This window comes from Oncorhynchus mykiss, chromosome 18 (assembly GCF_057628025.1).
Source record: "Oncorhynchus mykiss isolate SJ-2025 chromosome 18, ASM5762802v1, whole genome shotgun sequence".
NCBI lineage: Eukaryota > Metazoa > Chordata > Actinopteri > Salmoniformes > Salmonidae > Oncorhynchus > Oncorhynchus mykiss.
The window spans coordinates 12,853,842-12,860,464 of NC_143039.1; the positions used below are offsets into that span (position 1 = coordinate 12,853,842).

The 6,623-nt window shown below is 38.8% G+C and overlaps 1 protein-coding gene across 1 annotated transcript in view; it reads left to right on the forward strand.

Annotated features, from left to right (window-relative positions):
• Positions 1-6,623, forward strand: part of LOC118948156 (uncharacterized) — a 166,423-nt gene that overhangs the window by 53,508 nt on the left and 106,292 nt on the right. The gene's annotated exons all lie outside the window — the stretch shown is intronic.

A 6,623-nucleotide genomic window follows, 5' to 3' on the forward strand; every position in this document is an offset into this window, starting at 1 on the left:
CATCTACACGAGGACAAGTCTGAGACTATTTTAAACCATGTCTGCACCATAGAGTTTACTAGATGAATGAAGTGACGATCCATTCAGACCAGCCTTACTGATTGAACTTTCATAACTACATTAGTGCAGTCGGAAGTTCTTCATGGGTGTGTAATGTCAGAATTCAAAATTAAAGATGATGAAGAGGAGGAGAACATTGGGAAATATTTTATTCATGGTAAAACCAGGTTCTAGATATAAATGTTATTCATAAATTAAACCTCCATAAGTTATGACCCAGTCTATTGGTAATTGAATTATGATTATCATAATATCATTAATAAATATAATACCATTTTTTTTTTAAATCCATAAAGAATGTTTTTTTATTAATCAATATATTTGAGTTTAACCATTACATTTGTTGTAATATTTTCTGGAGGACAAAAACTGAAATTGTAGCCAGCTTTGTATGGCTTGTTTAAGAAAGGGCAATACTTTAAATGAGAAGTTGTAATCTGTATGAAGGCAAAAAAGCCATTTTTGAACAAAGGATGAGTTTTTCTAAATCGACTGGAAAACGAATTTGGGTTTAAGTATAACTAAAGTATGAGTGAAGCTTTTAGTGAGAGATTTAAAGCTTTAATATTTAATAATTGTAGCCCACCAAACTCATATTCATTATATAAATAGGCACGTTTAATTTTGTCTGGCTAACATTCCAAATAAAATGACATATATTTTGCTCATATGATTTTAAAAACAAATCATCTGGAGTAGGCAATGTTATTAGTAAGTAAGTAAGTAAACTGTGATAGGACCAAAGAGTTAATCCATGTATTTTTTCCATAAATATACAAGTATTTACCTTGCCATGGTTGCAGAATCGTATCTATTTTTACTAACTTTCTATTGAAATTAATTGTGGTAAATTAATGTATATTTTGAGATGTGATTAACAAGTATGTCTACTTCACCATCCACCCATTTCATTGGTAAACTACAAGGTAGTGTCAACACTATTTTTTAACGATCCAATACGTAATATGGTACACTTGTCATAATTAGGTTTTAATCCAGAGGCGCTAGAAAAGTGATCAAGATCTTCAATGAGACTGTGCAGGGATCCAGATTGTAGACTTAAGAAAAAACTAGAGTCATCATATTGACACTTTTGTTTTTATCCCCTGGATTTCTAACACCTTGATGTTCTTGTTGGATGTAATTTTAATAGCTAGCATTTCAATGGCCATGATAAATACAGTGCCTTGCGAAAGTATTCGGCCCCCTTGAACTTTGCGACCTTTTGCCACATTTCAGGCTTCAAACATAAAGATATAAAACTGTATTTTTCTGTGAAGAATCAACAACAAGTGGGACACAATCATGAAGTGGAACGACATTTATTGGATATTTCAAACTTTTTTAACAAATCAAAAACTGAAAAATTGGGCGTGCAAAATTATTCAGCCACTTTACTTTCAGTGCAGCAAACTCTCTCCAGAAGTTCAGTGAGGATCTCTGAATGATCCAATGTTGACCTAAAAGACTAATGATGATAAATACAATCCACCTGTGTGTAATCAAGTCTCCGTATAAATGCACCTGCACTGAGATAGTCTCAGAGGTCCGTTAAAAGCGCAGAGAGCATCATGAAGAACAAGGAACACACCAGGCAGGTCCGAGATACTGTTGTGAAGAAGTTTAAAGCTGGATTTAGATGCAAAAAGATTTCCCAAGCTTTAAACATCCCAAGGAGCACTGTGCAAGCGATAATATTGAAATGGAAGGAGTATCAGACCACTGCAAATCTACCAAGACCTGGCCGTCCCTCTAAACTTTCAGCTCATACAAGGAGAAGACTGATCAGAGATGCAGCCAAGAGGCCCATGATCACTCTGGATGAACTGCAGAGATCTACAGCTGAGGTGGGAGACTCTGTCCATAGGACAACAATCAGTCGTATATTGCACAAATCTAGCCTTTATGGAAGAGTGGCAAGAAGAAAGCCATTTCTTAAAGATTTCCATAAAAAGTGTCGTTTAAAGTTTGCCACAAGCCACCTGGGAGACACACCAAACATGTGGAAGAAGGTGCTCTGGTCAGATTGAACTTTTTGGCAACAATGCAAAACGTTATGTTTGGCGTAAAAGCAACACAGCTCATCACCGTGAACACACCATCCCCACTGTCAAACATGGTGGTGGCAGCATCATGGTTTGGGCCTGCTTTTCTTCAGCAGGGACAGGGAAGATGGTTAAAATTGATGGGAAGATGGATGGAGCCAAATACAGGACCATTCTGGAAGAAAACCTGATGGAGTCTGCAAAAGACCTGAGACTGGGACGGAGATTTGTCTTCCAACAAGACAATGATCCAAAACATAAAGCAAAATCTACAATGGAATGGTTCAAAAATAAACATATCCAGGTGTTAGAATGGCCAAGTCAAAGTCCAGACCTGAATCCAATCGAGAATCTGTGGAAAGAACTGAAAACTGCTGTTCACAAATGCTCTCCATCCAACCTCACTGAGCTCGAGCTGTTTTGCAAGGAGGAATGGGAAAAAATGTCAGTCTCTCGATGTGCAAAACTGATAGAGACATACCCCAAGCGACTTACAGCTGTAATCGCAGCAAAAGGTGGCGCTACAAAGTATTAACTTAAGGGGGCTGAATAATTTTGCACGCCCAATTTTTCAGTTTTTGATTTGTTAAAAAAGTTTGAAATATCCAATAAATGTCTTTCCACTTCGTGATTGTGTCCCACTTGTTGTTGATTCTTCACAAAAAAATACAGTTTTATATATTTATGTTTGAAGCCTGAAATGTGGCAAAAGGTTGCAAAGTTCAAGGGGGCCGAATACTTTCGCAAGGCACTGTAGATATGTAGACAACGGACAGCCTTGTTTTACTCCTTACTCCTTATACATTACACTTGAGCGTTCTTGAATAGGTACCTCCAGTTCTTTTTGTTTTTCCACTAACATATTTTGTGCCTCTATAGTACAGTTTCCATTAGTTTGTCTTGGTCGGCTTTTATCGTCAACGAGACAATGATATCCAATCAGTTGAGATTGGTTGGATACAGTACAGCGTACCCCGTTGTAACAAACGTGAGCAACAAACTCTCACTCAACGTCAACAAAACAAAGGAGATTGTGGACTTCAGGAAACAGCAGAGGGAGCACCCCCCTATCCACATCGACAGGACAGTAGTGGAGAAGGTGGAAAGTTTAAGTTCCTCGGCAACAGCGCCTCTTCAACCTCAGGAGGCTGAAGACATTTGGCTCGTCACCTAAAACCCTGACAAACTTTTAGAGATGCACAATTGAGAGCATCCTGTTGGGCTCTATCACTGCCTGGTACGGCAACTGCACCGCCCTCAACCGCAAGGCTCTCTAGCGGGTGGTGCGGTCTGCACAACACATCACCAGGGGCAAACTACCTGCCTTCCAGGACACCTACAACACCCGATGTCACAGGAAGACCAAAAAGATCAAGGACAACAACCACCCGAGCCACTGCCTGTGTGCATCAAAACTGGGACTGAGAGACTGAAAAACCATCACTAACACAGAGAGGCTGCTGCCTACATATAGACTTAAATCATTGGCCACTTTAATAAATGGATCACTAGTCACATTAAATAATGCCACTTTAATAATGTTTACATATCTTACAATACTCATCTCATATGTTTATAATGTATCTTATACCATCTATTGCATCTTGCCCATGCCACTCGTCCATATATTTATATGTACATATTCTTATTCCATCCCTTTAGATTTGTCTGTATTAGGTAGTTGTGGAATTGTTAGATTACTTGTTAGATATTACTGCACTGTCGGAACTAGAAGCACAAGCATTTCGCTACACTCGCATAAACATCTGATAACCATGTGTATGTGACCCAATAAAATTTGATTTGAGCATATGGTTGCTGTCACAAGAAATTATAAAAATGTTTTTAAAAAATGTAATTACTTGCTATTCATCACCACCACTTATCCCTGAAAGCTGAAATCCCACTGGATTCTAGCAAAGGTGGGACTTCCAACAATACCAGATCAGTAATGTGGGAGTTGGCTCTAATGAGCTCGCAAATGTAATTGTTCAATTTAAATAATGTTAATGATGAATCATACCTGTCTAGGCTATTTGAAAATTAAACTTTAAATTAACCTGAAAATGTAGAAAGTTTAAAATCATATCATGCAGTGGAACCGGAGATATTTAAAAACAATTACTGGCGATTCTTCACCACCAGAGGCCACTGAAATCACATGGGATTCCCGCACGGCACGGGATTTCACTTTGAACAAAGGGGGAAACAAAAACGGCTGCTCCCCCTTGTTAGCTTAGCATTTGGTGCAATGCTTAGCTTCACTTGTGCTGGAAAGTCAGACTCCGCTCCAACAAGAGAACGGGTTCACTAAGTGACGTCTCACGTTCAACCTTTCAGCAATATTTTTTGCGATTAACCGGAACGTGAGGAAAACACAAACACACGGTTGGTTGACTCACACCAATGAAAACACGAGACAGAGATAATTACTAACTTGGTCAAGCCAATATCTACTCAAATTTTAAAACGGCCCTGTGTCCATGCTCGAGAAATTAATTATGACCAAGTCTACTCGCTTCTGAACGCGATAGACAGAAATAACAGTTGGGCCCAACTAGTATTTTTCTCAGAATGCCTGCATCGGCTGGTACATATACCCCAGCTCATAGCATTCAGAAAATCCCCTACACACTGATGTGTGTCAGATATACAACACGAGTCAATCTCATTAAACTAGTATCTGGGTGAAAACGAAAAACTACACACACGCCACTCTCAACAATAATCATGATTGGTGTATGAGTAACTTGCTACACAATTCCTATGTACTAAATTCAACAGTGAGGCCTAGTTTAGATTTCTCGCACGGGGGCAGCAATATGTCGCAACGTTATTGTTAATGTGATGACATAATTAGCTTTTTATTATTACGTGATTAAATTCATTCTGTAACAATTAACTCAGTAACCTGGAGCACCATGGGAAAAGCTTGTTTAATGAGGAACCGTTTCGCAAATTAACTCAAAGATTACATAGATTTCATAGCAGTCATCAATTAATTAATTTCCTCAGTCTCATTCTGAATGTCGCATAATTAGTAAATCTGCACTAATTATTCCGTACCACACAAATTTAGATTATTATTTATTTACTAACCAGTTAAATGATAACATAAGATAAATATACACAAACAGTCTAGGTTATTGATTAAAACTTCATAAAATGGCAACAGGTCCCTAGTGGACCAATGCAAGATGGAGCTTCACACACAGAGAGAAAGAGAGAAATTCAACACTTGGATACATTTGTAAACTATGCTTAGTTTCAACCCTAACACCTTGCCCTGAACTGCCACTCTTGTGGGTAAAAAGTGTAATGCATGTATTTATGTGTTGAAGGTCTCTGTTGGGTATCTCTTTGTGGGTCGAGTTCCGCTTAGTGGGAAAAGTTTGGCCAACGCCTTGTTCATTCGTCTTCAGGTGTAAGTCTCTGATTTTCCAAACTATGTCACAATGTTTCCTTGTACTCGTTCTGTGAGAGTGGGCTTCTGAGGAGGCTAATCAGCCGTGTCGACGCTCCCGGCGTGGGTAAGAGGGCCATGTAGACAACTGGTGACTTGAAAAGAACAGCTCAAATTCAACTTCCTAGATACAGTACTTAGAATAGCTACTCCACCATAAACTTGATTGTTCAGAGATTTACTTTGTCTTCAACCTTGTGTTGCGTTTCGGGGTCACGACTAGCAGTAGACCTCGGCTGCAGTGCGTGTTCAATTTAGTCTGATATGTAAATTCTTAACTCATGTTTTATACCCTAGAGTAGAAAGGGGCGTTTCCATCTTTATGACACACTCTGGGTTCCCTGGGGCGTAGCTAGTTACAAGGCAAGGTATTAGGAGAACTAAAATCAGTCTTATCACCATAACATCCTCTTTCATCTGCATATTCTCGACACAAAGTATGTAAACATCACATATACAGTATGAAAACTCTTCAAGTTAATGTTTTCGTTATAACATCCTCAACTAACTTTTAAGAACATCATAAAATAGACATTCATTTTCATATCCATCCATCATTGTTTCCACCATTTGGTTGATCAAATATACATGTCCCAATGTCCATTTATTTGATGTTGTGTAGTTTTGAGCTGTAAACTCTTCCTAAGGCACACAGACATTCCAGTCTCTCACATTAGAGAACAGAATGGAGTTGGGCTGTTGCCTTATAATTTACGATGGGCGTGAGGTCATAAACCCCCCCATCAATACCTCTATACTTCTCCCCCTCTTTGGGAGGGAGAGATCTCTCTGTAGAACCGGGATCCACTGTAACCTGATCCTCACAGGACCGTCATGACAGTCCCCCTCTGGTGGGTTCAACTTGGAAGGATCCTGCATTTTGCAACCCACCATAAGAATGACCATCGGATGTCAACAATTGTATATACACAGTGTGGGCCATTTGTTTGTGAGAATGTGAATGGGATCAAATTTGGTTCATTTATAGACACCATATCATTTAAAACAGTTTGTTTCATTTAAAACTATACACAAGAGAAGATGTTGCCCGGAAC